Genomic DNA, 10744 nt, shown 5'->3' with positions numbered 1-10744 from the left:
AATTTGCAAATTTAAAAATCAACCCGGTTTGTTTCCTTTCAAACTGCACATATAGTAAAAAACAATTAATAATGATGTGCGATTGTTTCTTAATTATGTTAAATAATGAAATAAATGAGTAAATTTGGTTGTAAATACCCGTTGAAACGAACAATGTGTGTAGTGAAGGTGCGTTACTGTTGGCGTCTTTTGATGTTCAAGCTGTTTCTGGTTTTCTAAGGTAAGTGATTGAAATATTTGATTATAGCGAACAGTTTAACATTAGATTAAATATTCTTGGTAATTGCCTTCTATATTAATACTATTTATTGTTGAAAACGTTGATAAACGCATCATACTTATCAACATAATCATTTTTCGTTCTTAATGTAATATAATTTGATTTTTATTAAATTTTATTGCAAATGTTACAGTTTTTTATAACATAGTAGCTGCAATCATTTATCAATTGTCCTATTTCTAGAAGCGATATTTGCTTGTCATAACATCATCATCATTCTCTTTGCCTTATCCCTATGCGGGGTCGGCTTTCACAATTGCATTTTTCCACACAATTCTATATTGGGTCATATCAATTGGGTTAATCCCCTTTACCAACATGTCCAGTCTTATATCGTCTCCCCCAGATCTTCCTCTCCTACTTCCAGGAATCTGCAGTTAAGCTATTCTTCGTATTGGTCGATTAACGTCTCGACGTTGAACATGACCAAACCACCTTAACCTATGGTCTCTCATTTTGGCATCAATTGGTGCCACATCTAGACTACTCCTAATATACTCATTTTTAATTTTATACTTTCTTGTCACTCCACTCATCCATCTAAGCATTCTCATCTCCGCCACATGCATTCGTTGTTCCTTTTTCTTTTTCACTGCCCAACTTTCAGTTCCGTACATCATAGCCGGTCTTATGGCTGTTTTATAGAATTTTCCTTTCAGCTTCATTGGAACTTTTCTGTCACACAACACACCACTCGCTTCTTTCCACTTCATCCATCCAGCCCTAATTCTACTGCATGCATCTCCATTACTCTGTAATACCGATCCCAGGTACTTAAAACTATTGCTTTTTACAATCAGTTCACCATCCAAAGATACCATTTTATTTGTAGTAACTCCATCTTTAAATGAACATTCCAAATACTCTGTCTTTGTCCTACTAAGTTTGAAACCTTCTTCCTACAGAGCTCGTGTCCACTCTTCCAGTTTTTGTTCTAAATCTCTTTCACTATTTCCTACTAACACGACATCATCAGTATACATTAAGCGCCATGGAATGTTATTCTGCAGTTTCGTTGTTATCTGGTCCAAAACTAATGCGAATAAATAAGGACTATAAGTACCGAGCCTTGGTACAATCTTACTTTCACATGAAATTTATCAGTCTCTCCCACACCTGTCCTAACACTAGTCGTTACTCCCTCATACATATCCCTTACAATCTTTACATATTCACCAGGGACTCCTTTCTTATTGAGTACCCACCACAGAATCTCTCGAGGAACTCTATCATATGCTTTCTCAAGATCATTGAATACCATATGAGCGTTTGTTTCTTTACTCCTGTATTTTTCCATCAACTGCCTTATAATTTGCTTGTCATAAACGTGTCCTATTAAAAAGATAGACTCTCGCTTTGGGAATGTGATTTGTGTTCAATTTTGGAGAATAAAATAGATTTTAGCAAGCTAAAAGTAAAGGAAATAAAAATAAGGCAACATGTTAAAAATTGATTTTTTAAGTTTACAGTGATATTAAAATTATTATTCAATTTATTTTAATCTCTCTCTCTCTCTCTCTATCTTCAGTCCTGATGGCCCCGTGGAGGGTAGAGTAGTAGTTATCGTTATGTCGTGTATTGTCCGTCTCAAAAGGTATCTATTTCTGGTCATTTCTTTTTACTTCATACATAGGCCTTTTGCATATTCCTGTAATTTGTTCGATTCATCTTGATGGGGATCTTCCTCGTGATCTTCGGCCTTATACCTTTCTTTGGATAACAAATCTTTCCATGTTTCTGTGTCTGATCTCATAACATATCCAAAGTACCTATTAAAATTGTTGGAGAAGCCCATGGCTTGGCTGACTATTCTTCTCCATTCGTTTCTGTCCCTTACTTTTCTTTCCCAGTTGGTCATTTTTAATCTTCTGATATCTTCCTACACTTCCGCTTTCCATCTTGTCCTTAGTCTTCCTATTCTCTTCTTTCCTCCTATTGCACTAGTTAGGAGGCACTTTGGTATCCATGTTTGAGGCATTATCTGCAAATCTCATCCATCTTAATCTGCGTGTCTTTATGATTGCTATTATGTCACATGCTCTTTGTATACTTCGTGTGTTCTGCGTGTCCATATGCTATTTATGGTTTTCTCAACACTATTTGTTCCTGTATCTGAAGTTTCAACTGTTCTGCTGCTGCTAGTGTCCATGTTTCACTCACATAGGTGACTACAGGTCTGATTACGGTTTTGTAGATTCTGATTTTGGCACCTCTAGATATGTGGATACTTCTCAGCACTATATTTAACGCATGTAGACAGCGATTCCCAGCCATGACTTTTTTGTATCTCCTCGCTGTTACCAGGTTCACACGAGAATACCGTTCCCAGGTACTCAAATTTCTTGCCTTATTTGTCCAGTGGTAGATCCACGTAATTTGTAACATTCTTTTTTAACAGAACATTTCAGTGGCATCTACCTTTCTTCTTTTCGCTTGTATTTTTAGGGTATGGTATTCATAGCCGCAGAGGAAAGTCACCTATGATGGCTTACCTAATTTTAACTCAATTTTTTAAGTGTATTTAAAATTTTCTGAGCATTTTTATGATGCCAAGTGATTCGAACTTAAGCTGCATTTTAAGTTTTGTACAATATACAGTAGCGCACCTAGAATTTTCCTCTGGGGGGGTTTGGTTTCCTCTGAGCTCGGGGGGGGGTTTGCTTGGGTACAGAATTTTTGTTGTATAGTTTGTTAAAGACAGGTTACATTTTCCTACTATCCTTTATATGCCCTGGGAGGGGTTTTAACCCCCAAAACCCCCCCTGAGTGCGCCACTGACAATATAATATTGATTTTGAACGTTTTTTGCACGCTTTTATTTTTTTTTTAATTAGCAAATATGCCATTATAGGTGATACACGTTTCCTATGATGGCACACCGTTTATTTTAAAACAAAAGAACTTAATTTTTTATATTTTATTACGAAAAATAAGAACAAAAATTAAAAAATAAATTCGTAATGTTCTACTAACTTAACTAAAAGGTTATTAAGCAAATAATATTATTTATAAACATAATTCCCATAATATAAACTGTTTTACTTTTTTTCCACATCCGCACATTGTGCATAGCACCATGAATGGCATGTCTCACACCGAATCCATATTTCTTTTGATTTAGATAGGGAGTACAGTTCATTACAATACAAACAATCGACATCAGGGTTGTCGTCTTTAAGATCATTCCAGAATTCCGCTTGTTCTTCTTCTTCTTAACTGCTATTTTTTGCACTAAAATTTTCTTCGTGACCCTTCTTGGCAGTTTTTTTCTTTATTAAATTGCTTTTCCTTCTTACTTATGTCTGAGCTCAAATCAGGTCTGGAGTAGAATTGAGCATACCGTTCTTCCCACGTTTTCGCTTTTTTTCATTTTCTGGTTTACAAGAGGTTTACACTTTTCCAATACTGGTCCCTATTTTTTGTACAAATGACGGTCCACGCACATTAGCTTTTGGCATTTTAATTTCAGATTTAGAAGATATTTCATCATTAGTATTTTTGGAGTGAATATTGGTATTGGATGCTTATAAACGTTTTTCTTCTGGACTTTCTATTATGGCATGCCTATGCCATCATTCGATACCCTGAAGTGTGCCATCATGGGCAAAAATCGGCATTTTATTAAAAGAACAGAAAAAATCTTAAATCGAAAGATAACTTCCAAATAACGCACACAACAAAAATAATATGTCTAACAAATATATTCAAAGCGTTATTTAATATTTTCTTCTATTTACTGTACTGGATTCTAAATATTAATTTTGTGTAATATTACTACGGGATTTGCCGAAAAATGTATAATTTTCCTACTCTCACAAAAAGTATCAGAGCACCATAAACTTTATATGAAACTACAAACCGACTATCTCTAGCATTCACTAATACATCAGTTTTCAGAATATGTGGACTGCGTTCCAAAATACACTGACTATGCCATCATAGGCGACTTTCCCCTATGTCAGTATTGGGATTATTAAGCAGTTCATCAACCGCATTTTTAGAGTTCAAGTATTTAACATGAATTATAGAGTCATTATCATTATTATAATCCCTCAGCATCTTGCAGCCACTGTTGGATATAGGTTTTGTCCATATTCTTTCATTGTTCTCTATCGTGTGTCTTCTGTATCAAATTTCTCACTGTTTTCTAAAGTTATCCATCCATATTTTTGGTGGTCTACCTCGGTGTCTTTTATTTTCTCTTATTCTCTTGATCTACATTCCATGAGTCTTTTGGTCCACCTATTATTATTTAAACGCGCTACGTAGCAGTGCTTCTTAAGTCAATACATTTTGATGTTATCCTTTTTTATTGTTCCCTATATTGACTTTGGCTAAATTCCATATATTTATATTCATACAGATTTAAAGATACAGAGATGTAAAACAGATGTCTCACATTAGTTTTCAAAATAAAATCTTAAAAAACCAACCGTTGATTCACTTGGTCTCCCTACTTTAAACGTTATCTTGAATCTTCTTCTATTTGTGTAGACATGACTGTTTTTCAATGTGCCTCCCCTAAGTTGTCATTTCATCGTTTTCCTTCTTTTTTGGGGAAATTAACATGTTGAGTTTTCTAGCGGTTATATTAAATTGGTGGAGCATACTTTTGTATGTAGCATAAACCATCTTCACTTTGAGAGATTAGTAATGCGTCGTCTAAATAGCAGATTATTTTAAGTTGTTTTTTTCTCATTTGGTATCCTTTTTTTGTTCTTTATTTTTTTATAATTTCATCCATAATCAGATTGAACAATAGAGGACTCAGGGAGTCTCCCTGTCTTATCCCATTGCCAGCTTCAATTGGGTCAGTTAGTTCATCTTGCACTTTTACTTTTATTGTGTTGTTGTGGTAGATGTTTTCGATCGTTTTAATTATTTCTAGAGGTACCTCTCTTGCGTACAATAAATGGATATAATGTCCTTTAAATTGACCGTATCAAATGCCTTCTTAAGATCCACGAAACATAAGTATACCGGTTTGTTGTATTCTAACGATTTCTCTTGAACTTGCCTCATCTCTCTTCAATTTCATCTTTAATCTTAATAAGTAAAGATCACCCCAATCAGTATGTCCCTGTAAGTTTTATCCATATGGAAAACTTTTTTATTATTAATTTTACGAAAAAAAGTTATTCTTCATAAAAAGCTCTGCATGGTCCAAAACCTAAGATTCAACCATCAGATATCAAACTTTATGAATATTATACCAGGTATGTCAAAAAGTTTGAATTTCACTCAAGAGTAAAGTAGCTTTATTTTTCACAATTTTGAAAATTGCTTATGAAATTATGAAAAGTTGTTTGGGATTAAAAACTATATTCTAATATGCAATTACATCCTTCTAATTAAAAAAAAAAAGAATGTGTGTGTACTTTGTACGCACGTAAGAAGATATTCTTCTATTATAGTCCGTTCGCTAAACTAAGACTCAACTGGCTAGTGATTTAAGCTAGTAATTTTGCCAATTTGATAAAATTGCAAAAAAAATAATTACTAAATAGTTAATAATTACTAAATATTTAGTAATTTTGCAAATTTTGTCAAAATTGGCAAAAAACAAAAAAGTTACGTACTAAAATCATTAGCCATTTGCGTCTGAGTTTAGCGAACCGACTATATATAGGTAATTTAAACGAAGTAAATATACTTAACAGGTTATTTGTATTTTATTTAAAAATTAAACTAACTTTCTTATCTACCACTTTCAAAAATTTTTTATTAAAATAACGAAAAATAAAAAAAGTATGAATCGTCTAGGATTAGAACCCGCGACCTTCCGTGTGCTTCCGCTCTCTGTCCGAGCGCTCTGCCAACTACGCCATCGAGCCACTTGAATTGACACGTAAGTTTCGGATATAATTACAGAACACGGCGACAAACTGTAAAAATATTATGCCTACATATTTTATTATTTTACTACAGGGAAACACAAATCCAAAAACACAAGCATTATAATAAATAATACATTTCCTAAAACCACTAATATATTCTTTTAATGACTTATTTGCGCTGATACATACATAATTTGAAAGATTAGCAATGAACTACATACTGTCAGTGTGCGCAGGCGCGTGGTTGATGTACAATTTTACCCTCAATCGATTCGCCGCTAAAGAAGATTATCTTCAAAAATTTGAAAAATTATAGATAATATCCATTATTTTCAGATATTTCGATTCTGGTAACTCTTTTATTATTAATTTTACGAAAAAAAGTGATTCTTAATAAAAAGTTCTAGATTGTCTAAAACCTAAAATACAACCATCTTATATCAAATTTTATCAATTTTATACGAGGTATGTCAAAAAAGATAAATTTAGATCTAAAGTAAAGTAGGTACCTTTATAGTTCAGAATATTTTAATTAGAAGGATGTAATTACATACTGAAACATACGTTTTTATTTGTGAATAACTTTTCATAACAATTTTCGACATTGTGAAAAGTAAAGGTATTTTACTCTTGAGCGAAATTCATATTTTTTGACATACCTCGTATAAAATTGATAAACTTTGACATGATATGTTTGTATTTTAGGTTTTAGACCATGCAAAACTTTTTATTGAGAATCACTGTTTTTCGTAAAATTAATAATAAAAGAGTTATCAAAATTAAAATAACTGAAAATAATGCAAGGTCGATAATTTTTTCAACAAAAAATTTTCAATTAGAAGTGTACAATAAATATATTATACACGGCTCACTAAAATAATTAGTTACGCCCCTGTACTACTGATTACTTAAAATTCAAGTAGTATTTATGTAACCTTTCTGGAAACTCCAGGTTATTGTTGAGACTCGCATTTGAACCCCTCGCCGGGGCAGATCGTCAAAAGCTTCCTAACGAGAATCATCTCTAATCTATCGACGCTCCCGCTATTCGTAAAAAGGCCGCATTTTACCGGCTTTTTTTGCTATCGTTTTATACCGCTCAGATAATTCAATCTGCTCAGTATTATCGACGATGATTTATTTAGCGTATTAGTGAGTGCCTTACAAATGAACCAAATGGATTATGGAATTCAATCAGAGCTCTGATGTGACACGTCATCAAGGAATAAAACTGTAAGTACTCTACATGTATGTGAACATAACTTATTAGTCGTGATACTGTATGCATTTTGAACCATATACCTCTCGTAGCAAATATTCTTTGTGCCATTTATGCAGATAATACTTTAAATTACATATGAAAAATCGTTATCTACTCTTAACCAGCTTACCTATGGGAATATACTCTATAACCGTACAATAAGTATAGGTTACTATTGTTAAGGATACTTTACGTATTGCCTAAACATTTCTGTTCCATCGAGCCGTATCATATTAATTATTTATTAATTAAATCCTCAAGGTCCTTCGTATTTGCATATTTTGATAATCTCTATTCTGAGAATAACGGTTTTTCATTTATAGTGTCTTTCTGTTGCATTTGGAAATTTCCAAGCCACGCCGCCCCGGCACAAAAATAAAATATTCCTCTCTTTCTGCACTCAAATTCTCAGTATTTAACCCAGCACGTCTCTACAATAGCTGGTAGGTTGTTAAGCCCGGTCTACACGTGCAATTTCAGAAACTACTTGCTTTGTTCAAATAAAGGAGTCGTTTTGTTTGTATGAAAAAATATTTGCATATATTACATTATTTTATTTTCGTAAATATATTTTTCTGTTTATAGTATACAAAAAGTGTACTCATTTCTTGGCTGATAGTACGGGTGTTATAATTTTAACATTGTTTGTTCAACCTTTTGATTTAAATTAAATTTATAATTTTGAATCCGATTAAGCCTGGTTCACAGGTTACAAAAATTATTAAAAATAATTTTGTTTTCTTGCATAAATTGTAAGTTTTTGCTACATTTAGCTTCGCTTAAGCTCATTTTACACTTCTAGAAAACTATAGAAAATAAATAATTGTTTTTTCCTTCAATTTAATTAATTTAAATACTTGTTAAGGGTGTCTCACACTTGCTGAAAAATACCCATTTTGGAAAATTGCATATATTTTGAAATTTTATAGTTTTGCATTTCATATACTAATCTGCGCTCATACAGGGTGATACTATTAAGCCAATCTCACACTATTAAACGTGTAATATATAATATATTGTACATATTCTCTCATTTTCGCATCGATTTATAGGTTTAGACATTTGCAAATAATCTATCTAATCTCACATTCTCGCAACATGGCTGACCGATCAAAATATAACCGACAGAGGCTCACCGCAAAACTTGATATAACCAAGTTGGCTGATTCGGTTCCCACAACTCTTAATTCTCTAAACAAATATAAAATTCGTGAAATAATTTCACAACTCAAACATTCTTACGGACTTTTCCGCGATGCTCAAAATGTGCTGGAGACGATCCCCGAGGAACCTACCCCCTCTACTGATTCCTCTGTGGTTTTTGATAAATATTTGGATACAATTTCTCTATTGGAAGAAAGGTTAGAGGTCATTGAAAGTTCTAATGTGACTGCTACCCCCTCCCTCCAATTTGACCCTAATTCTTCTCTAACCTCACAGTCTATGGCTAGGCAACGAACAGTAAACCTCCCTCGTATTCAGTTAAAACCATTTAGTGGCTTAGTTACTGAATACAATTCATTCATTGAGACCTTTGATACAATAATAGGATCTGATACTACATTAAGTGATCTGGAAAAACTCATTTACCTCAAAAGTTTTCTAACTTCCGAGCCTTTGACGCTTCTCGAGCATATCCCACTCACAGGTGACAATTACAAAATAGCCCGGGATAACCTGACACAAAGGTACGCCAACTCTAAATCGCTTATCAAAACTCTCATCTCTCAAATTCTTGATGCGCCTCCTATTTCTGGAAACGCAAATCACTCACAATTAAGAAATTTTCATACGGTCATGTCAAATAATTTCAAGGCCCTATTGAACTTGAATAGGCCCCCTTCAGATCTCTTGCATTTACTTCTCATACATATCGCTACTCAGAAACTCGACGCACCTACCATTAGGGCTCTTGAGTTCCAATCCGGTGGTAGCCAAGCTACCCCTGATTTTGTCCATTTTCTAGGGGAAATCGAGACACGCGTTGTTCATCTTGAGAATATTCAATCTCAATCAAAACCAAAATCGACTACTACTTCCAGACACTCTTTACACCTAGCCTCAGACACTTCTACCAGTAACCTTTCGCCTCGCTTAGGTCCTAAGAAATGTTCCTATTGCAACGACTCTCACTCGATCTACTCTTGTCCTCAGTTCAAGCAGTTGAATTCTAAAGAACGTTTTAGTTTTGTCAAACAAAATAAATTTTGTATTAATTGTCTTGGGTCTCACATGCTCGATCAGTGTAAATCCAAATTCTCTTGCATAGTTTGTAAATCTCGTCATCACACGTTGCTCCATTTCGACAAAACGGGTCATAGTAACCCTTCCGCGGCTGTTGGCCAACACAACTCAAATAATCATAATAAAACCGCTATCTCAAATAACTCCCATACACAGGGTAATTCACAACAGGGGCCCTCACATGTTAGAGCTCCTGAAACGGAAGTTAATCTTCAAAATTCGACTCCACATTCAATGGCTCTATCTGCAGCCTCGCTTGATAATCATTTGGTGTTATTAAGCACACTCCAGGTCTATCTTGTCGCTCCTAGCGGCAAGAGGGTCTTCGCAAAGGCACTTTTAGACTCGGCCTCACAGGTTTCATTTATTAGTGCTGACCTCGTAAAGGAACTGTCACTCACCACTAGAGATGGAAAATTACGGATCAATGGAATTAACTCCACCTCATCCTCGTCTCAATCTATTGTAGATACAACAATTTTCGCTGTCGCTAACGACGTTCCTTTTGACATCTCGTGCTCTGTACTCCCAAAGATAACAAATCCGCTTCCTCAAATTTCTATTTCGGCGAGCAAACTAAACATACCCTCAGAGATACCATTAGGTGATCCGATGTTCCATGTAACATCCCCAATTGGTATCCTGCTCGGTGCAGACCTGTATAACGATATCATTCAACCTGAAATAATTCGTTTGGGAAAAGGTCTTCCCGTTCTTCAACGCACTCTACTCGGGTACACGATATCAGGGTCAGTTCCAGACTTTGCTCTTAAGTCGAAAAATACTAAAAAGGCTTTGGAATTTTATTCAAACTCTCTCGTTACTTGTTGTTCTCATAACACTCCTTCCGCCGTAAATGAGCCGGTAGTGTCCAACGAGGAACTATCCGATCATTTACAAAAATTCTGGGAGCTGGAAGAAGCCGCTCCTCAGAACACCGATCTCATTAATGATCACCCCGCTGAAATTAATTTTGTAAAACATGTTAATGTTCTCCCCAATGGACGATATGAGTCCACACTCAATCTCAAACTCCCTATCGAAGATATAGACATGGGAAATTCGTTTCTCTCGGCAAAAAGACGTTTTCTCAGTCTCGAGAAACGTTTTCAACTCAACCCT

Source organism: Diabrotica virgifera, chromosome 3 (assembly GCF_917563875.1).
Source record: "Diabrotica virgifera virgifera chromosome 3, PGI_DIABVI_V3a".
NCBI classification, from domain to species: Eukaryota; Metazoa; Arthropoda; class Insecta; order Coleoptera; family Chrysomelidae; genus Diabrotica; species Diabrotica virgifera.
Note: the sequence above shows the minus strand (reverse complement) of the source record.